Genomic DNA, 22,105 nt, shown 5'->3' with positions numbered 1-22,105 from the left:
ATACAGGATGCCCCACCTCCAGGCCTGGAGCTCTATCCCCTGCACCACCTAACTGCCCTTTAATAAATACTTATTGATTCTATGACTCCTGTTCTCACTGTGGTGACAACTAGTTTCACTATCTGTGATTACATCGTAGGTGTAGCTTTGCCCAAAAAGAGAATTGGTTTATTTACTTTATTATGTTTATCTGTCACCGATAACCTCAGGGCTCTTTTAAACAAGATAAATTTGATACAAAATTAGGGGAAAATTAGGAAATTTTCAGGGAAAATTAGGGAAAAAATTAGGGAAAAAGATGAAAAACTAATCTTTAATAACAGGGTTCCTAGGGAACTGCCACTGCTACAAAAGCACTGAACTTGAGTGAATCTGTGATCTAATTAGTGTGGGTCCTGCTACAGATCATGACCCATCTATATCTTCTCACCCTGTGTAATTCTTGTTCATATCTTCTCATAAGTACTTCAGAGGGGGAATCTGACCAACATGTTGGGAGCTCATCTCTAGATCCTTTGACATTGCATGGATCTTAATGAAGCCATGGTACCTCTGTTGGCTGTCCTTTTGTTATTCACCCTCTCTCATGCTCTCACACTTTCTTTCTTTATTTTTTTGTTTCATTACACATTTTATTTTATTTTATTTTTATTTAGTCAATTTAGAACATTATTCCTTGGTTATAAGAATCATATTCTATTCCTCCCTCCCCTCCACCCACCCTTCCCATAGTCCACATGCAATTCGACTGGGTATTACATGTGTCCTTGATCAGAATCCATTTCCATGTTGTTGGTGTTTGCACTAGGATGTTCATTTAGGGTCTGCATCCCCAGACATATCCCCCTCGACCCATGTAATCAAACAGTTGTTTTTCTTTGGTGTTTTTACTCCCACAGTTCTTCTTCTGAATGTGGATAGTGTTCTTTCTCTTAGATCCCTCCAGGTTGTTTAGGATCACTGCATTGCCACTAATGGAGAAGTCCATTACATTCGATTGTACCACAGTCTCACACTTTCTAAGTATGGTGTAGTGTATGATTTACAAGAAATAATGGTTAAGTAGTGCTATATAAGCAAGAGTTTGTAATCCTCTGAACTAATCACTGAGGACTAACACAAGTTGACATGCAAAAGGAGAAGACTCCTTATTGCCTGGAAGAAGATATGATAGGTTAGGACCTGTGGTTGACAGCAAAGAAAACTTAGAGAGCTGGAAAACTGCAGTGACATAATAGATCATCAAATGGGTGCCAACCTCTGGAATCCAGAAGAGGCTAGTTTTTCTTTATAGAAGTGAAGCTTCTCAGTAATGCAATGATCCAGAACAATTCTGATGGACTTATGAGAAAGAACACTATCCACATCCAGAGAAAGAACTGTGGGAGTAGAAACACAGAAGAAAAACAACTTTTTGATCACATGGGTTGATGGGGATATGATTGGGGCTGTAGACTCTAAATGATCACCTTAGTGCAAATATTAATAATATGGAAATAGTTATTGATTAATGACACATGTAAAACCAAGTGTTTGGCTAGGGGAGGAGGTTGGGAGAAGGGGAAAGAAAAAACACGAATCGTGTAATCATGGGAAAATGTTGTAAATTAATTAAATAAACTTAAAAAAAAAAGTAAAGCTTCTGGGAGATCAGTTCATTTTTTTTTTTAATATGTCAAGACCAGCAGGCCAATGAAACATAAAATACTCTCCTACTAAATGATCTAAGTTTGGGTGCTAGTAAACCTGATTCAGATGTCAGGGAAACTGACCTCCAAGGAACCAGATCTACTTAAGCATCAAATTAGGCCTGTTAGAAGGAGAGGGTGCTCAAGTTTCCATTAGGTCTTTTGTCTATTGCTATGCATATGAACTAATACAGATAAACTACATTTCAAACCTTAAGGAATCATATAAATGTCACTTTGTTAAGTCCTACATCAATACCTGATAGCAGCATGGAAATGACCTTACATTCTTGAAAGTTATAAAATCTGGGAGTTCCTTCCAAGCCAGGAAGGCTGATCCAGACATAGACTACATATCTGTTATCCCAAGATTAGGCTAGCAAAATTGGAAGAAGATGTTCATCAAGATGGCTACTGGGTACCTGGGTACAAGAATTATATAAATTTGATTTCAAAACATTTTTCACACAAATAAAGTCAGATCTGAACAATTTGAAAAATACTAATTGTTTATGAGTAGGCTGGGTGGATATAATAAAAATGACAATTTTAGTGCCATACAAACTGCCCAAAAATTATTTTATAGAACTAGGGAAAAATAGTAAAAAAAAATCATCTGAAAGAACAAAAGGTCAATACTATCAACAGAATAAATTTTAAAAATGTGAAGGAAGGTGGTTTAAAAATACCAGATCTCAAATTGTATTTACAAAGCAATAAACATCAATACAGTCTGATGCTGGCTAAGAAATAAGAGTGGTAGATCAGAGAAATAGAGGAAGATACACAAAACAGTAATAAATGAAAATAGCAATTTAGTATTTGATAAATCAAAAAATCTAGTATTAGAGAAGAACTCAGTATTTGATTAAAAATGTTGGAAAAATCAGAAAATGGTATGGCAGAGACTGGGAAAAGTCTCTGCCATACCATTTACCAGGATAGGTCAGCATGGGTATATGATCTAAATATAGGGGTGATACCATAAGCAAATTAAGGGAGCATGGAATAGTTAACCTCTCATATCTATGGATCAGGGAAGAATTTAAGTCAAAACAAGAGATGAAAAGCTTTATAAGATGTAAAATGGATAATTTGATTACATTAAATTAAAAAGGTTTTGTACAAGCCAAATCAATACAACCAAGATTAGAAGGAAAGCAGAAAGCTGGAAAAAATTTATAGCAAATAATTCTTATTGCCCAAGTATACAGAGAATTAAGTCAAATTTATAAAAATATAAGTCATTCTTCAATTGATAATGGTTAGTTTTCAGATAAAGAAATCAAAGCCATCTATAGTCATATTAAAAAATGCTCTAAATCAGTCTTTTCGAGAGAAATGCAAATTAAAACTACTCTAAGTTACCCCCTCACACCTATCAGATTGAGCATTGTGATAGAAAGAGAAAATGGGAAAATTGGGACAATAATACACTTTTGGTCAAGTTGTGATCTGATCCAAACATTTTAGACTCTTAAAACTGTGCATCTCCTTTGATCCAGTAATACCATTATTACATCTATATCCCAAAGAGGTTTTAAAAAAAAGGAAAACAACCTATTATATAAAAATATTTGTAACTGCCCTTTTGTGGTAGCAAAAAATTGGAAATTGAGGAGTTGCCCTCAATTGTGTAATGTCTGAACAAGTTATGGTATATTATTTTGATAGAATATTATTGTGCTATAAGAAATCATCAGGATGATTTCAGAAAAACCTGGAAAGAATTGTATGAACTGATGCAAAGTGAAGTGAGCAGAACCAAAAGAATGTTGTACATAGTGACAGCAATATATTTTGATGAGTAATTGAATGTGGTGATTCAAGACAATTCCAGAAACTCATAATGAAAAATGCTGCCCTCCCTCTGAGAAATATTGATAGAGTCTGAATGTAACCTGAAACATACAATATTACACTTTCTTTCTTTGTCTCCTTTTTTTGTTTGTTTGTTTGAGTTCTTTTCTACAAAATGACTAATATGGAAAAATGTTTTACATGATTGCTTATGTAAAATCTGTATCAGATCATTTACTGTCTCAGGAAGAGGGGAGAGATGGGAGGGAGGTTGGGAATGTGAGAAAAATTTTGGTACTCAGAATTTAAAGAAATGAATGTTAAAAATTATTTTTACATATAATTGTGGGAAAAGAACATTATTTTAAAAAAGATGAATGCAGGATGATCATTTTTTATGACAAATTCTTGAAGACCATTTAGTAAATTGAAGAGGAATAATGACCTATTTCTATGGAAGGAACACATGCAATGACAAATCACAAATTCTTGAAGTTTTGAATAAATTCCATTAATATATTTCATTCAACTTGTGTTTAATCCTGATCAAGAGATTCTAAGAAATTATGCAATATGTACTTTATCTCTTTAATGAACTGTATTACTTTCTTCTTATTCCTTCCCTATCATCCTTTTTTCCCCCGAGTGCTTCACATCTTCTTAGTCCAGACTTTACATTACAATTGCATGTCTTCCAAAGAATGGTAACTTTCCATGTAATGGGATGAAGCCAGCTTGCAGTGAAATAGGGTTAGGAATTGTTGTAAGCCTTATAGTTGTTTGTAAAACACAGACCATCCTCAAGAGAAATCATAGAGACAATAGTAGCCAGACCTAATTTGAGAAGAGCAAGGAAGAGAAGCAATTTTTGTAAATAGGAATTAGCTTCTCCCAAAGAGAGTCTGGTCTGTAAGAGCTGAAATGTTGGTGGGAGCAAAGTTACAGTTTCTTTTAGTTGTTTATTTTTGAATGCTATGAGCCTTGTTTTTTTTTATGAGTTATGAGGCTTATTTTTTTATTTTTATGTTACAAGAAATGCCAGTAACCTTTTTATAATCACAATAATCCAAAGTTGTTTGATTTTTTTTTTTACCTAAAAAGCTTTTTTTTAGTGGCTATTTGAATCATGAGTGTTAAGCTTGCTCTGCTCAACAGAACATAATGTAGCTTTATTGTGTTTCTCTCTTTGGATGAGTGTGTATAAGAGGCCAGCACTATCAGTATGAATGATTAGACCAGAGCATACCATCATCATAAAGCCTTGGGTTCAAGATAACTCTAATTTTGAAAGGTTTGAACTCATTCATGCTATTTTGTGCAAGGTACTTTACTTTGTAAAGCAATAAACAATTCCATTGGGGTTTTTTGTGTTTGCAGCTGAGAGAGAAAAATGGACATTTCATTAATAGAGTTCCCATGTGCTCATTATTACATAATCAAATAAATGTCTGTGGAGATGTTGAACTGAATTAAAAAACAGATTTTTTTTGGATACTTCTCCCTGAATGTGAATTTGGTCTAAAAATATATTTTAAGAAACTGGCTCTAAAAATTGTAGAAGTTAATCAGTATTGCCTCATGCTGTTTTTTAAATTAAATTCTATTTTTTAAGTGAATAAAAGTTGGTTTTCTCTTCCTCTAGCCTGTTTTTCCCCACTGGAAAAGAAAGGAAAAGAAAAGAAAAATGGAATGCATTACTTATAATAGATGTGAATAATCCAGCAAAACAAATATTTGCATCGGCTATATCCCTCAAATATATTCTGCACCTTGAATCCATGACTTCTCTTTCAGGAGGTGGTAGCAAACTTCATCATCAGTTCTCTAGAATTATGGTTGGTCACTGTGTTGATCAGTTTTAAAGTCATTATAAGCTGGATTTTTTTTGTAGCATTGTTTTTTTTTAATTAATTGTTCTCCTAGCTTTTTTCACTTCCTTCTGCATCAGTTTATACAAGTTCTGCCAGGTTTCATTGAAACTATCCCTTTCATATTTTCTTACAGAACAATGGTATTCTATTACATTCATATACCATAATTTGTGAGCCATTCCCCAAATGATAGGCATCCCTTAGTTTCTAGTTCTTTTCCATTATATAAAAACATAAAATTGTAAACATTATTATTGAATAGTAGTAATAATAAATACATATAAACATATAAAAATAGATGCTATAAACATTTTTTACATAAAAGTGTTCTTTTTTCCTTTTTTTTGATCTCCTGGGGAGTCCGAACTCCTGCAGGATCCTAAGTATTATTGGGTCAAAGGATATGCAAGGTCCGGTAACTTTTTGGGCTTATTTCCAAATTGCCTTATGCTGTTTTTAATTCAATAGAAAATACAGCAGTCTTTCCAGAAACCCTCTTAACTCTTATATTTAGCTGTGCTGTAATTAGTTAAGCAGGATCTGATTATAAAGTAATTTATGAGTTCCTGTGTTTCTTTGGCTTGGCTTTTTTAGTCCTTTGCTTTTATAATTTGCTTTGTCCTACCTTTCCCCTCTGGATTGCAAATTCCTAGAGAGCAAAAATTGGGACTCTGTGTCTTAATTTCCAGAGCAACTAAAACAAATTTTGTTGGATTCAAATAGTTTGCAATATGCAGCTATAGAGCATGCCTTCATAAATAGGAAATTTTAAAAATGTAAAGGATTTGAATGGTTACTAAACTTAAATACAGCTTTCTTAACCATTTGTTGAATTTACCTCTTTATTTTCATCATTGCTGATGACTGGTAAATTATGAAGTGGATCCCAGTGTGCCACATGTAGTTGGATCCACAAGTCTTCACTAGAAGCTCACACTTCTCTAGGACCTCAAGGACTTTTGGGAAATTAGCCACAGCATCCTATGGCCTATGGCTGGTTATTCTGAAAGAACACTTGAACTTGATCCCCTTCTTTGGGACCAGATGGAAAGATCCTGAAGGTCCCTACTTAAACTCTGCCTTATTTAAGTCACCTAGAAAGAATGTGGTTACCTGCAATATATGTTGGTGAGGAAGAGGATAGTGTAGTATGGGTGTGATTACTGAATAACTAGTGGTTTAGATTATGGGTAGATGGGAACCAGATAAATCTCCTTCTCCACATAGATCACTGAAATGGGCTGAAGATGTGGTGGAGATCGAGGTGAATTAATATTATTAAATTCTAGTGTCACAACTAGGGCAGCATTGATTGGTAATTTCTAAACAAATTGTGGCTTATTAATATAATGAAATATAATCAGCAATGATGAGTATGATGAATTCAGAGAAGCATGAGAAGATATATTAATTGATGCTAAGCTAAATAAGCAAAACCATGAAAACAATATGCATAATAGCTCCCACAGTGCAAATGGAAAGAACAATAAAACAACTGAAATTGAAACCTGAGAAATTATAATGTCCAAGCATGACCTGAAGAAAAGGTATATGAGACAACTCCTGTTTTGTTTTGGTTTTTTGTTTTTTTTGGAGAGTTGAGAGTTGAAGTAGGACACTGTATATAGTATTAAATTATTTCAATATGTCTATCAGTTTTGCTACATTTTCCCCCTTTTTGATTATTTATTATCAAAGATGCTTTCTAAGAAGGAGAGTAAAAGAAAGATACTTTAGGAAATGTAGGTAACATAGAAACAACGCTACTAATAAAACATATTTTATAGAAAAATAAAAGAGGGCAAGAGAAAACAAATGAAAATAAAGATAATTATGAGAGCCTTAGATCAAAATCCAAGTTGCTTATATTTCTTTCACCTGGTCACCATAGCAAATGGTATATGCATTATGAAGATTCTCTTTGATGATTCTCTATTGTCTACCAAGTTAAATGTGCATGACTTTGCCTGGCATTCTAGGCAAAATTTTACATCAAAAAGGCATTTCTGAAGGAATAAAAACATAAATAAAACTTTTTTTTGCTTCAGAAAATCTTTTGCAGCATAAAAAATCAGGAAAATGAATAATCATATTAAATATTCTCAAATTTATATGGATACATTAATTCATCAATTTAGAAAATTTTAAACATTTTCACCTAATTTAAAAAGCTCCTTTTTAAAGGGAACAGAACCTATTTGTACAAAAACATTTAGCACCTCTTTTTTGTGGTGGCAAAATTGGGAATGGTTGAATGTGGTATATGATTGTAATGGAATACATATTGTGCTATAAGCAATGATGATCAGAGAATTTCAGAAAAACCTGGAAAGATTTACATGAACTGAGTCAGAGTGAAGAAGTAGACCTAGGAGAACATTATAAACAGCAATAATAATGTAAAACAAACAACTGTGAATGACTTAACTCTTCTCAGCAGACAATCCCAAAGGACTTATGAAAAATGCTATCCACCTAAAGAGAAAGAACTGATGAAGTCTGAATGCAGATCAAAGCAGATCATTCTTCATTTTATTTTCTTCATGGGTTTTTTTTTAATGTGTCATCTTCTACAACATGATGAATATGGAAATGTGTTTTGTATGATAATTTGTGTAACCAAAATTAAATCATGTACCATCTCAGGGAGGACAGAGGGGAAAAAGGAAGAGAGAAAGTGTGGAACTCAAATGTTAGAAAATGAATACCCAAAAATCAGTCTACACGTAAGTGGGGAAAAAAATTACTGAAGGAGAGAAAATACTCCTTTTTTAAAAAATATTGAATTAATTGCCAGTGGTATTCTCTAATTCTTTTAAATGTTTTTGAAGTTTTTCCCTTTTAGGTTATGTTCTTGGAAGAGTATCTGCTTTTATGGTGAGATGCAGAAGAGTATATTGTATTAATTGCCTTTGATGACAAAGCTTGTGATTTCATTGGTATAGAGAACTTCCAGTAAGATGATTCCTTTTACAAATACAGATCTGCATCTGTTGTGCAATTTATAATCCAAATGTGATCAAGAGACTTGACAAGAGTCACAAAATCAATAAGTGCCAAGGTGGGACTTGAGCCCAAATGTTCCTCATGCTGAGGTTGATTCTCTTATCACTCTTGCCTCTCCTGATCAAAACCATCAACAAAATGAACTGGTCGTAGACTTTAATGAAATGATGTAATCCAATGATACAGCTTAGTTTTTTCATGTTTTTTAGATGTGACCTGATTGGTAGTATGGGCAGAGTATCATTTTTCTTGCCAAACTTTGTGTTATTAACCAAAAGAGTGGGACTGATATTTGTTGTAAAACAAAAGTGCAAATTGTTTTATTTGGCAAATTGAACTGCAGAGTTAGATGAAAAGGCATATCAGCTGAGAGATTAGCTTTGTTTTGTAAAGTTACTATGATATATGATGATGGGGTCAGGATGAATTGGTTTTCCGCTAATTCCTAAACCTTAGAAGTGGGATGCTGGTGCTTTCATTTTTTAGATCCATGATGAGCAATTTGCAGAGAAACAAGGGAGTGTACTTTTTGCCTTTGAAAAGAATAAAACTGTGTCAAAACTTTTGTTCCTCCAAAGATTCTCAGTCGTATATTTTAAAAAATTTAAGCCACCTTCCTTCACATTTTTAAAATTTATTCTGTTGATAGTATTGATCTTTTGTTCTTTCAAATGTTTCTTTTTTTATTTTTTATTTTATGTGACTCAATGAATCACATAAACTCTCTGACCCTCAGTTTCCAGACAACATGTATGGAAAGTGCTTTGAAAATCTTAAAGTATTATTTAAATATCAATTATTATTATTTTAAAGAATTATAGACATTAGATACAACTTTCAGGATAATCAATGCAAGTTCAACTGTCCTACCTAATCCTTTAACCAAAATTGCTTTTCTCCTTAGCTATCCAAGTAACTGGGATGCCAATTCAGGAATGTGAAAAGGTCTCCTAATCTTATCTGATGTTTCATCAGAATAGACTAGTCTAATTAGATACCGGTCTGGAATACAGAGTGAAAAGTGAGGTGTGGAGAAGAATGAGAAAAAAACATAAACTACATAATATTTCATGTTCTGAAAGCAAAGGGAGAATGTAAAAATAAATATTAAATGGCCCCTTTATTTTTTTAAAAGTACAGTGGATAGAGCACCACACCTAGAGTTGGGAGGTCCTAGATTCAAATGTGGCCTCAGACACTTCCTAGCTGTGTGACCCTAGGTAAGTCACTTAACTCCAATTGCCTAGCCCTTACTACTCTTCTTAGAATTGATAAGACAGAAGGTAAGGATAAAAAAAAATGGTCTAGAGGACATCTAAGATCCCCTCAATATCAGATTTGTCATCCTAATAAATTTCTTTGTCTTTGGTCAAGAGTTCTATCCCCCCATCTATCTTGATGAAAAATTACCTCCTTCTGCTATTTTTGAAAATAAAGTGAACTTTTATAATTAGATGACATTCCTTTTGAGTTCATTTTGCAATAAGAAGTAAAAAGCTAGTCTAATCATAGTTTATGCCAAACTGCTTTTCACTTTGCAGAGCAGGGCTAGGTTTTTATTTGTTTGTTTGTTTGGTCAAAAAAGATCTTTCCTAAATAGTTTATTTTGAGGAGTTTATCAACACTGATTTACTACTTTTGATTCCTTTTGGTTCATATTTATGCAATCTGTTCTAGGAAGGCTTTTTGCATGTTTTAATAAGTATCAAACAGTTTTGTTGATTGCAGATTTATAATTTAGTTTTTTGTCTGTTAATGTCCCCTTTTCATTCCTACATTTTCCTCCTCTTTTTTTTCCTCCAGGTGAAATTTGCTATTTCATCTAATTCTAAAAAGTATACTCTTGGTAATTTGATTGATAAGTGCTAAATATCTAAATCAATTTAGGCAATATTGACATTTTTGTTAAATTGGCATGACCCATATGCTCACAAGCAATAAATATCTCTACAGGTATATGTCTTTGTTAATTTCTACATAATTTCATAGTTGTATTAACATAAGTATTAAGAATATTCTATCATATTAATTCTGAGATATTTTATATATTTATTATTTAGATTTAGTTGTATTTTATATTTTGATGAAATTTCTTTTATCATTTTATTGGCCTTTTTGTGGCTCTACGCCTTCTTTATGTAATTTGTGTTTGAACTAAATCTTTAGTTTTATTATTGGGTTTGCTTTTTAAAAACCCTTACCTTCAGTCTTAGAATCAATACTGTGTATTGGCTCTGAGGCAGAAGAGGGGTAAGGGCTAGGCAATGGAGGATAAGTGACTTGACCAGGGTCACATATCTAGGAAGTATCTGAGGTCAGATTTGAACCTAGGACTTCCTGGATCTGGGTCTGACTCTCAATCCACTGAGCCACCCAGCTGCTTACTTTATTATTTTTAAAAGAAAAGAAACACATGCAATACCACACAGAGACATACAACTCTTGAAAAAGGTCAGCCTGTAACCTTGTCTACAATTTTATTTTGGTGTTGTCTTAATGATTGAATTAAATCTTCCCCAGTATTCCTTTGAAAAGGAAACACACCCAACACAGATAGATATTCCACAAGCTCCATCATTAAAAGGCTCAACCTGTAATCTGGACTAGCCCAGCTTGTATTCTTCATTTTAGAATCCTCTTGATCACAAGTTCCTTTGAGCACAGACTGGGGGATTTGTTTCCAAACAGCTCTCGGTATTTGTGGCACCTTGTACATATGCAGGAAGCACTAAATAATAATCACCAAGCTGCTTGAGTGAAAGCTCCTCCCAAGCTTTTTTGGTGTTACTAGAACCAACAGAAGGATCTGCTCCCTCCCCACATTCACTCAGCAGGGAGGCTGCCTGTCTGTGTTTATTTTTCATTTGAGTCCTGGGTTAAACTTAGAGATTTTCCCTTCAATTGCAGACTGAGTTTAAATTTAGAAATCTGGAAAGTGCCCATGTAGATGGGGATAGCAATGATTACATACTGGAGCCGTATTTGTAACGCGTTCCCGAAGAACGGTACTATATTATAATACTGCAGTGTTACAGCCTACTCTAGAGATGAGAAAGCCACCACAGTCATGAATATCTGGAATTTTACATTTAAAAAAATGCGTAGAAGAGGTCAGATCCCATTATAGGGAACTGGAAGACAGTACCCTAATGGCTTTTAGGAAAATCTTCAGGTAATGACCATTGGTTGAAATGAGGTTTGTGTTGCTCCGCGGCATACCCCCTCTCCCCCCCCCCCCCCAACAAACAAACAAACAAAGGAGCAGTCCTAGAGGGGAAGGCTTGTCAGGCAGAGTTACAACTCTCATCCGTGGGGAGAATATCCACATTCATGAAATTACAAGTCACTCAGAGTACTCAAAGGAAACTGTGTCACAATAGGCTGAGACTTGTCAAGCTTTTGTTATGCAGAAAATTTTATGGTGTGTTTCCTTCGTGTAACATGATTTTGCCTGTGACTGAATTGTTCAAATGCATATTTTTATGTTCAATTCGTCTGGAACTTTCCTGTTCCGGGGGTTCCAAAAGGGGTATTGGAGACATCTTGAGGCAACATAACGGGGAGAGAGAGAAGAGAGACAGACAGAGAGAGACAGACAGAGACAGACAGAGAGAGGCAGAAAAAGACAGAGAGACAGAAAGAAAGAGAGACAGAGGCAGAGAGAGAGAGAGAGAGAGAGAGAGAGAGAGAGAGAGAGAGAGAGAGAGAGAGAGAGAGAGAGAGAGAGATGGGTAGAGGCAGAGAGACAAAAAGACTGGAAAAAGAGACAAAGATAAAGCATTTCTTAAGCACCTACTGTGTGCCCTATACTGTGCTAAGCACCAGGACCACGAATATAAGGAAGCAAGTCAGGATAGCTCTTGATTATTGAGGGGACATTAATCTGATTTGTCTATCACTCAGATCTCTCCCCCTTTTCCCCTCCTCTATTCTTCCTCTTGCTACCTGCACTCTGATTATTTTGCTTTATGGAAGAATCCACTTTGGAGGAAGGGAGAAGGACAACATCCATCCATTTTGCTACCCTGATAAAAGGTTGGCTGGTGTAGAAGGCTAAAACTTCTATTTTAGGACATTTTCCATGGATTTCTATTCTTCACCTTATCTCATAACTAGAAAATTCTATGACTGGAATTTGGTCTTATCTGGCAAGGGTTTTGGCTTGCTACTGCTACTGTACTGTGTGCAAGAGTGTAAGTCAGTTCTTTTTGTTAACTCCACCCAGCTTCTCTTTTCCCCTGCTTCCTTATTTGTGATTAATGTCTCAGGAAGCTAGCCAGCCAAAGAGTTTAGTTTTTTAAACTAATCATACTATTTGTGGGCATTTCTTTTTTCATTATTTCAAGTTACACATACTGTAGACTATGTAACTAGCACCAGATAGGTGAAAAGTAAATAACTTATTCCCTAAATGAGCTGTGTTTAATTATAATTTGCACATTGGAGCCTCGTGGGGAAAGCAGTGTTCATTGTGGGTCAGTTTTAGGTTACGTTAGCAGCAAATTCCTGTATATTTGGGTGGATTGTTAGGAACTCAAAGTATCTAAGGAAAGGTAGAGGTTTGATTTCTAGGGGATTTTCTTCACCATCTATCTAAGGTGGTTTAGGCTCAATCCATTTAATTTTGATAGTCTGGACTTCTGTTAGAAAAGTTCAAAAGCTCTCTGAATAGCCATTCAAAAAAGGGGCAGCTAGGTGGTTCAGTGGATAGAGAATCAGCCTTAGAGATAGGAGGACCTGGGTTCAAATGTGGCCTCTCATACTTCACAGCTGTATGACCTTGGGCAAGTCTCTTAACTCCAATTCCCTGGCTTTTACTACGCTTCTCCCTTAGAGTTACTTAGTATTGATTCTAAGGCAAAATGGTAGGGGTTTAAAAAAATAGCAATTCAGAAAGCAAAACTCATCAAAATAGTAATGCCATCAATAACATTTGATATACAGGACATCTAATTTTGGAGGAATAAATATATTAGAAATCATGTAATCAAATCACAGAGTAGCTGCTAGTATTTAGATACTGACATTACTGTTGAATCAGTAGAAGCAAAGTAAGTGTGGCAATGGTTTTGCTAGAATATTGTGTCCAATTTTTCATACAAACTTGATTTAGCCTTCTGAAAATGGGTCATTTTTTCTTTGTTATTTTCTTACATTGTCATTTTTCTGAGAAACAGATATTGGCAGCATCCTATCTATGCTTTGAAAAACTCAGAAGTGACATATATTAAGTTCATAAAAATTATCATCATCATCATCATTATTAAAGAGAAATTGTATTCAGAGGAATCAGGAGTAACTGGCATTCTGGTTAAAGATACTGTTTAAGACTTTGTTTTCTGTCCTTTTCATTCATCTTTATTTTATTAGAATTTTTTTCTTTTAAAGGGTAAATCACTCTCTTGCTTATATTACGTTTTAGTTGTATTGCATTGTAGCAGATGGCTCCAGTACACCTTCCCTTCTATATATTGTCAAAACTTAATGCTAATTCTGTTTTAGTTTAACATATTAATAGTATTTCTGACACTAAAAAGACAAACCAACATTCAGCAACAATATTCAGTGACAACTGTCCCTTTTCTTTTTCATGACTATTTCTGTAATAAATAATTTATGAGTGCCTAGTGCAATTTTAAAAATCTTCTCAGATTACATATATACTATTTCCTTTTAACTAATTGCCCTTGACTAATTGTTTCTAATGTGTAAAAATCTGCCCCCCCCCTTTTATTCAGGGTCCAAGACTAAGTTGAGAAGACCTGGTCCTGGTTTATTGGGCAATTGCCATGCTTTGCTTAATAAATCGATATGCTTGGAAGATTGAAACTATTTCCTCAGTCATTTTATCTCTTACCTGCCACAGTCTATATTATCTTCTAAGTTCTAGTTATTTTACATTATATTAGTTCATGTACTTTCCCATGCTTCCTTATGGTCGTCCTATTAATCCTTTCTCATGGCACAGTAATATTCTATTCCATTCCATTACCACCATTTATTTAGCTATTCTCCAGTCGACGGGCATTTCTTTGTTTCCAGTTCTTTTCTATGGGAGTGCCAACTACTGAAGAAACTCGAGTTGTGTCATTTCTCACGTTGCCTGGCCGTTAAAAGGTTAGATGAAGTAAGTGGAGTTGCAGCTGCTTCTCAGTAATAAACTCCAAGAGTAATTATGCTTCTGACCTTTGATCTGTCTCCTGAACATAAAGTTAAGAGTTATAGTTTGAGAATCTGTTCCTGAGAATGTCACTAAGGGGAGATTCCCCCTTCATGTTGAAATTTAAAAGTCAGATGAGTTGGTATTAGTTGAAATTGCTTGAAGGTGGCTGTCCAAAATCATTCAGCCCTCAAAAAGTTTCACTGAGCCTGATTTAATTGACCCATGCCATCCTCTGGCTTTGCTGACTGTCTTTATCCTTCTGCTACTGTTCTCTAGTATGCTGTAACCTAAGAGACTCACCTTGCAACAGATATATCCTCAGATCCCCCCAAAGCAGAGATTCCCATGGAGAGTAATCTGTAAGAAAAGAGAAGGGAAAGAAAGATTCAGCAGTAGGTCAAATGAATATTTAATATAAATTCCCTTAGAGCCACGCTGATTGCTGTTAGACCTGGATTAGGCAGCTACTTGATTATTTTCTTTAGCCAGTTAAAGGTTCATTTGACACCATAAATCTGGGATATGGATAAAACTTGACTCTTTGCCAAAAAAGTAAGTAAAGAACCAGCCCCGCCCAAAACAAAATTAGGCAGCAGCTTAAAATGCCCCAAACTAGTATTGTTAAAGCTACTGCTGCCACAGAGGTTGGGGCCAAGGTCATTGCCTTTAAGAGAAAATGTGAAAGGATGTGTCTGCAGTAATAGACAAGACAGTCCCTTCCCCACTGGGGGATAGAGGTCAGCCTGTACATATTAATTCCAGGATAATGGTTAAAAAAGTAAAAATGATGAAAACTGATGCTCTCTGAAGATTTAGCCCTCTACTCAGTCTTTTATCCTTGCATTTTAAAAAAATGATTTTTTAAAAATCTGCCTTTATAGCACTTATGTTTCACGATTGTATCATTCCTTTCTTCTGTTATAATGAAGAAAAAAGAGGAAAAAGTCTGACATTGCATATAGTATTCTAAAACCACAGGCCTTCATCATTGCAAAGAAGTTTCTCATATCTCTTCTTTGGGGCCAAGTGAGGTCATTATGTTTTATATAATACATCAGAAATCTAAATCAAATTACTTGACTTCTCAAGGAGGGGGAAGGGATGGAAGGAAGGAAAAGAATATGAAACTCAAAAAAAATTTTTAATGAATTAAAATATTTTACTTATTTATAGTGGGGGAAAATTAAATCATTAGATTTTAAATATTATATTAAATGGTACAGTGCATTATATGTTGAAACATTCAAGTTCAATCATTTTAATTTAATTTAATTTAAATGTTGTAGTCACTTTGAATATTATTTCTTGGTTCTGCTTATTTTACTTTGCATCAGTTCATCTAAATCTTCCCCTGCTTCTCTGTGTTCATGCACTTTTAGACTTCAATTCAACCTTCATCCTCTTTGTCTTTGGGCCCAAATGGATGCCCATATTGCAGTTGGTAGGAAAAAGTAATGTGTTTATGACTCCTCAGATCCTAGTGGTGTTGAAGTTGAAGTGGTTGTTAAAGGTGGTGTTGAACAATTGGGTCATGGTTAGAAATGGTATGAATGTCTGTGATTGCTCTCTCCTTTGAACTCTCATAGTATTTTATTTACAAATCATTTATGCATTTGTCATACTCTTTTGTGCTTGAGTAATTTATGGACTTCTCTTATTACTGTATACTCCTTGAAGGCAAGGACTCTATTCACTTCCATCTTATTACTTCCCTCACTGCCTAGCACAGTGGTTCCACGTGGTAGGTGAATGAATCAATGAATCAATAAATTAATGAAAGCACATCACCTGTTAATCATTTACCAACTACGGAGCACAATACTAAGTCTCAGGGATTCAAACAGAAAAGGGAGATGCCCCCTGCCTTTAAGAAGCTTACATTCCAATTGAGAGAGACAAAACTTGTCAGAGTTTAATGTTTATTAAATTCAATTGAATTTGCAATATAACTGAAGTGCTTGAGGATTGTACTAGGAAATACAGTTGGTTTGGAACAAATTTTTACAGGTTTGTGGAGGTATGATTTTTTTTTTTAATTTTAAAAACTTCTAGGGGAAAGTTAGTTGGCTCAGTGCATCGAGAGCCAGGGCTAGAGCTGGGACATTCATTCAAATCAGACCTCAGACACTTCCCAACTATGTGACCCTGGGCAAATCACTTAACCTCCCATTGCCTAGCTCTTACCATTTTTCTGCCTTGAAGCCAATATACAATATTGATTCTAAGATGAAAGATAGGGATTAAATAAAAAACTCACCTTCCAAGCTCTCATATATTTAAGGTCCTACACAATCTAACTCCAACCTACCATTATTGCCTTTATTCCTTCTACTCTTCTTTATGCATTTCATGGCTAAAGTTTGTGTCTTTTCTTGCTCTACATAATTTCACTGGTATTGGGCACTTTTAGTAAAGAAAAATTGCCACTACCAATGTAGATCATTGACTGTTCTATAATGTATTATCTTAGAGAGTTTCCTGGTACTCTGAGAGGTTGAATGGCTTGTCCAGAGTAAATATTTGTCAGAGATAGAATTTGAACAGAGTTCATCCTGATTCTGAAATTGACTTTAGTTACTATGCCATGTTGTCCTTCAGCTCAAATAGTCATAAAGTCATAGTTTTAAATATTTATATATACAAATATACAAATAGTTAATATTTGTAAGTAAAAACAGTTTATTTTAAAATGTAAACATTATTAAATATATTTTATTCTAGAATAGACATTTATCTAATTTTTATAATAATTTAAAGTAGCTTATAATTGATTGTAATTAAGCTTCAGATAAGATCTTTTCTTCTGATAATACTAAACTTTTAAAATTAATATAGGGAAGGGGCTATTAAAAGCTATTGAAATCCAATAATTATGATAATAGTGAAGGAAATATAAACTAATATTGACATTGAAATATAATCTTTTGAGAAAAAAATGAATAAAGACGCTTATTTTATTGTCCCATGTAAATTGCAATGTATTCTTTTTTTTTTCTGTGTATAATCATAGGTCTGAAGCCAGTTCCTGTTGGGCTACTCTGGACACGAGACCCCTCATTTGCTTTCTCTCACGACTTTCCCCCCCCATTTCTGGAGCCACAGGTGAGTTTCCCATCCACTTCCAACATCAACCCTTCAACCTTCAACTTGTCTTCCTCCTGAAGATTCCCCCTATTGGGTAAGCTGGCTCCTAGTGCCATATTCCCTTTTATTCTCCATGTAGCTCTTTATGACAGTTGTGGAAGCAAGACTGTTGACTGGTGAGGAAAGGAGTTGTCGCCATCTTTATAAATTTTATAAAGACGCTAGGCTTTTGCCATCGCAGCTCACCAAAGGTAGCAAGCACAAGCAGGGAGACCTCAGGTCTTTGGACTGTTATACATTCCAGAGCTGCATATATTGGTCAGGGGGACAACAGAAAGCCAGGGGATAAGTTGTGGTGGCAAAACTATCATTCTGGAAAGTACAGTCATCTGCAAGGCTTTCCCTGCATAGATGCACAGGGATGAGTTTATGCTCCCTTGTGTGGTATATTTCCCTGGGGAAAGTCTTATGCTTTGAACTGGGCTATAAGCTGCTTAATGTATTAGGCAAAGAATACACCAAAGGCTCGGTAGGGACACAAGGTCAGTGATGGCTATATACTTGACAATATGATGCTCTCTGTGTTCTCTGCCAGTTCTAAGTCCTGTGACTCTACAATCTTTGCAACTCTCTATTATTCTTTGGAGGGGGTGTGAGTCAGAGGTTTGGAACCTTGGTAGTCAGCAATCCTGGAACCCCAGTAGTCTGTTCAGGGCTCTGAAATTCCTCATTTTGAAGCAATACTTCCTCATTTTCCCAATTACAGTGATACTTAGTTTATTCAGCATCCTTGGAGGGGAATGAAAAAAGTTCCGTATAAATGAATTTTCTGGGATACTGATGCTTATTTCACTTCTTACTATGATGTGTTACACACAGTAGGGTCATAATATTTTTTTTGTTCAGTGTAATTGAATTATAGCCTCTAATTTTTAACCTTTTTTTGGAAAATGAAATATTTTAAAAATATATTACACATTTCACTGAATTCTTAAACAGAATATATGGAGCATAATTTTAATGTCTCCTTGATGACTCAAGGTTATGTTTAGCTGTTAGCCTCTGAGGATTTAGGACTGCCTGCCTGCCTGCCTCTGGCCTGAATAGCTGAACACAGACTGTTATAAGTGACTTTTCTGGATAGTCACTTCTCAATGTGTCATCTTTCATCTTTATTTTTCCCTTGTAAAATTTTCACATTGATAACATGAGGGAGTTGACTTGATGTCCAAGGTCTCTTGTTCTAAAAATGAAGGAGAAAACCAGCTAACTAACCTTGTTAAATTACAATTTATATATCATTCTAAATCCAAAGGCTCTGATTGTGGGTGAATACAGATGAGGAAAATGAAGGAAATATAAAATGAGAAGATGGGTTAGGTGATCTCAGAACCCACTAATTGCTCTTATACTCTTGGAAATAACAAAATCATTCTTTCTGACCAATCTGCTTCAGCCATGCTGTGATCTTTGGAGCTCGCTACCTTCTCTTGGGTGTGTGTGTGGATTAGAAATTATGGGACCTTGGTAGTCAGCAGTCATGAAATCCCAGTAGTCTTAAATCATACAATTTGTTCAAGGCTCTGAAATTTCTCATTTCAAAACAATATTTCCTCATTTTCCTGATTACAGAGACACCTCGTTTATTCAGCATCTTGGAGGGGGAATGGAAAAGTGTTCCACATAATGTATTTTCCTATTTACTGAAGTTCACTCCACCACTTTCTACAATGCATTATACATATAGCAAGGACATAATCCTTTTGTTGTTGTTTTAGAATTTAAATGAATTATAGCCTCATTTAATTGCGACAGGCATTATTTGATTCATAGTACCTTAGAACATCTCTTAAAGACTATGCATTTTAGAGGCAACTCTGTAAGTAACAAATGAGCTGCAGATCTGCATTGGTAAAAGAAGTTAAAAATGCTGAGTCAACTTTACATTCCTCTACTTGGCATTCTAGGCTCTCAACAAAATGTCTTTCCTTTCCAGCCTCCTATTATCTCCCCATGCTGATGAAATTGCTTGCTCAGATTTCTTTCCCCCTACTAAAATTTATTTTATTTAACTGAAAGCCTAATGGTGATGGTCTAAGTGATACAGAACACAACTTTTACCCTAACCATAAGCAAAAAGGTCTCCGGCCATTGGGAAAATAACTGTCACTAAGCCCATGTACTTTACTCCAAGGCATAGATATGGAATCATCCATAGGCTAGGTCAGTTGACTTAGTACAGTGTACAAATTTAAGATCTAATTCTTGAAATAAGAGAGTATAACTATCAAATTCTGGAAAATAGAACTTCCTTCACTGCATTCTTTTCTTTGGTAATAATATTCACTTCGAAAACTCCATCTACCATCTCTGTGCATATGGCTTCCAAACCCTTATCTTTAGACCCACATTCTGGTTGTCAAGTTCACCTATATTACCATTATCTTATACTGAAACTAAGCTTATCATCTTTTCTGGTGAAGCATGTTCTTCTCTCAAATCCTTCCCATACTCTCATTTTGCCCTTAATTATGCTGGCCCTCTTCTTCCTTCTCCCACTTGTTGGCTCCTTCTAGGATCTCCATTTTGAGGTAAGACCCAGTCTTGGCAGTCTTCATTCCTTTCCTGGCTTTGTTTCTGACTTTCTGGACTTAACAAGATACCTCAGCTGTCTCTCTTCCTAGAGCCTTCCTCAGAGCCTGCAGTGTCCTTACCCTGGAACATACATCAGTCCGTATAGGCTTCCTACACTAGAACCTCCTTCTGCTATTCAGGTCCCCTTCTCTGATTGGTGAGATTCACCTGGGGCTTCCATTTGGGGGAAGGTCTTGGTCCACCTAGCCTTCAAACTCTTCCTAGCCTTTACTTCTGACATTCTAGATTTCAATATCATACTCCTATTGCCAAGTGCTTTCAAACCACATACCCCCAACCCTCCACCTTCTAGCTATGTTTAGTTTGTTGTCTTCCCCCATTACATAGTAGGTGTCATATAAATATTTGCTAAATTAATTAATGAATCAGTCAACTTAGAAAGCAACAATCAAAGAAACACATATTCATTAATTCTCACTATGTGCCAGGAAGACTTTTCTTTTCAGCAAAGGCTTGAATAGATTATAGACTTAATAGCACAGCCATAAGCATTAGTGGTAAGTTTATTAAAAGATAATTTCATTGTGATACTTCCTTGAATATCATATTTTTTCACCATGCTTCCAAACAGTCACTTGTCAGAAATAGCTCTTTGGAAATGAAGAAGTATGTAACTCCCTTTAGAACTTTATTTCCATTGTAACAATTAAAATTAGTTTCTCTGCTAAAAGTATTACATTTTTATGAGGTTTATTAAAGATTAAGAAATTTAAAAAATACAAAATAAGAAAGTACATGCCTAGGCACAGAGCCCATTCACAACCACTTGCTCTACATCTTGCCTGCTAGGTAGAGAGCCACGTGAGCCTAGAAGCAGAAGCCGAGAGGCCCAAAGTAGGTGGAGAGTAAGTTTAAATACAATTTTTGTTCTCAGCCCAGGTGGCAATTCAGTTAATATTATAGGGAATTCTGGGAACTTCCAAGGACTTCTGGGAATTGAAGTCTGGGGTTCAAATCTCCATTTTTACATGCCCTCGTTTGATCGTTATTGGGAAGTTTCCCCAAAAAGGATCATGAAAACATAATCAACTTAAAGATTACAATAATTTGAGGATAAGAGGAAAAAAGAACAAAACCAATAATTGTTAGACACACTGACAAAAAGCCAGTTAGGAGCAGTCCCCTTTGGCATGAAAGTATACATACAAATAAATGTTCAATCAACCACACCCAGAGTTTATTCTTGATCTTCTCATGCAGCTTGTGGTCTGGAGGCATCTTCACGGTGTCTTCTCCAAACAGTTCAGTTTCTGGATTTGGAGAGGTAACATGTTTCTTAACCTAAAATTCTTCTCAAAAGAAATTTAAACTTTGCAGTTTAAAAATAATAATATTTTTACAGTCCCCCTTGAAGAGGGTGATTGAAAAACACAGGGATCATTTAGGGATGCATAGCTGAGTTATGAGGTATATGAATCAATTGGCAAGAGAAATTAAAAAGACATCAGAAAAATCCAAATAAAAAAATAATTTCTGGATGAAAATAAAGACTATCAAAGTCTTATGTATAAAAATTCCAAGTATAGAAAAAGTAAATCTATAACAGGTCCTTGAATCAGGGCCCAATTAAAATGATCTAAACAATGATGCATTTACCAAGTCAACTGCCAAATTTTTATGGTGATTTAATTACAACAGGAGGAAGAAAATATTAGAGGGAGAAAAGGAAAGAGGTAGAAAAAGAAAGGAGTTTAACTCAGAACCACTCTGGCTTAGGCTGAGCCAAAGCGAGCATTAAGGCTTTGGAGAGCCAAGGCAGAGAAAGGGGTCCTTATCACTCACGTGACCGGTCTGAAGGAAAGCTGATGGTGGGGCTCCTCCATGCTCAAGCCCCAGGA

General features: G+C 35.2%; 1 protein-coding gene across 3 annotated transcripts in view; it reads left to right on the top strand.

Annotated features, from left to right (window-relative positions):
* APBA1 (amyloid beta precursor protein binding family A member 1) overlaps positions 1–22,105 on the top strand; it is a 270,008-nt gene that overhangs the window by 50,122 nt on the left and 197,781 nt on the right. For 2 of the 3 annotated variants that reach the window (XM_056806236.1, XM_056806239.1), the window contains exon 2: positions 17,539–17,630. The gene's annotated coding sequence lies outside the window, so the exon portion shown is untranslated. Of the gene's footprint in view, positions 1–16,198; positions 16,546–17,538; positions 17,631–22,105 lie in introns of those variants that run through there. The other variant, XM_056806238.1, reaches the window with a different exon arrangement.

Source organism: Monodelphis domestica, chromosome 7, assembly GCF_027887165.1.
Source record: "Monodelphis domestica isolate mMonDom1 chromosome 7, mMonDom1.pri, whole genome shotgun sequence".
In the NCBI taxonomy this organism is placed as follows: Eukaryota; Metazoa; Chordata; class Mammalia; order Didelphimorphia; family Didelphidae; genus Monodelphis; species Monodelphis domestica.
Note: the sequence above shows the minus strand (reverse complement) of the source record. Positions and strands in the feature narration are given on the sequence as shown.